The sequence below is a fragment of the Microtus ochrogaster genome, chromosome 21, assembly GCF_000317375.1.
Source record: "Microtus ochrogaster isolate Prairie Vole_2 chromosome 21, MicOch1.0, whole genome shotgun sequence".
Taxonomy (NCBI): domain Eukaryota; kingdom Metazoa; phylum Chordata; class Mammalia; order Rodentia; family Cricetidae; genus Microtus; species Microtus ochrogaster.
In genome coordinates this window covers 22,056,530-22,057,810 of record NC_022022.1, presented here as the reverse complement: position 1 = coordinate 22,057,810, position 1,281 = coordinate 22,056,530, and the positions used below count along the sequence as shown (strand labels likewise).

At 39.4% G+C, this 1,281-nt stretch overlaps 1 non-coding gene across 1 annotated transcript; it reads left to right on the top strand.

The window, feature by feature from the left end:
* Window positions 1-761: 761 nt before the first annotated feature.
* On the top strand, window positions 762-868 carry LOC113457263. The gene has a single exon (XR_003377890.1). It is a non-coding gene; the product is annotated as a U6 spliceosomal RNA (small nuclear RNA).
* Window positions 869-1,281: the final 413 nt, after the last annotated feature.

Sequence of the window (1,281 nt, the reverse complement as noted above, 5' to 3'; positions counted from 1 at the left end):
TCCAAGACCCATAGCAGGAAAGCTGGCCAGAAATTACCAGCATACAGAAATATTAATTTTATTCAATCCCATTTGTCATTTCTTGGTCTTAATTTCTGAAATATTGAAGTCTCTCCGAAAAGTTCTTAACTGTATGTATCTTGAGGTGCTTCCCCTGCACTATTTACTTAACAATTTCAGTATTTTGAGGCTCAGTACAGGTTTGTTCTCTCTCTCTCTCTCTCTCTCTCTCTCTCTCTCTCTCTCTCTCTCTCTCTCAAGGTATTTTGAGACAGAATTTCTCTGTGTAACAGTCCTAGCTGTCCTGGAACTCACTCTGTAGACCAGGCTGGCTTCAAACTCACAGAGATCCACATGACTCTGCTGCCCAAATGCCCAAATGCCGTGTGCCAGCACCGCCTGGCTCAGCACAGGTTTTTATATGACAGTTTTTGTCATAATTACTGACATCCAAATCCCAACTAGGGTCTCCAGCTATACCAGCTTTCTTTGACCTGCTTTTCCATTTTTTTTCCAAATTTTTCCCAAAACCTATTTCCAAAGTTTCCACCATTCATTTTTGGGTATATTAACAATGACTACATGTCTTGAAATCAATTCTCTTTTTAGTAAGACATCCGCTGATGCAACATACAACTTGTAGGAAAAAAAAAGTTGAGTTTTGCTTATAAATTTATGGTTTCAGAAATTTTAATAATGTCATCTGCCTTCTGATGGCATAATATGTCATGGCAGGTGCAGTTGGTATAAGAGGCAATTCAGTGCTCGCTTCGGCAGCACATATACTAAAATTGGAACAATACAGAGAAAAATAGCATGGCCCATATACCAGGATGACATGCAAATTCATTAAGTGTTCCATGTTAAAAAAAAAAGTAAAACAGAAGCAATTCAAACCATGGTGGCACAGAAAGGAATAAATGAAAGGAGGAACTAGGTTCCCAATATCCTCTTTAGGATGTAACCTCAGTGATCTATCTTCCTCTTTTAGCCCTGTCTTAGTTCATCCCCTACTGCTTGCTATGATAAAATACCTGTCTCCTTCAGCTTGAGCTCTCAGAACATGCATCTTTATTTGGGCTGGTTACATTTCATTGGGGAAAACTTATTTTCCTTCTACCAGCTTGTACCAATTTCAGATAGCTTCTTGGTTAAGGGTGACAGTGACTGTTGAAAAAATAAAACGTGCACACACCTTTGATATGTAATGCCCCCTTTCTTCTAAGCCTCTCTCTCTCTCTCTCTCTCTCTCTCTCTCTCTCTCTCTCTCTCTCTCTCTCT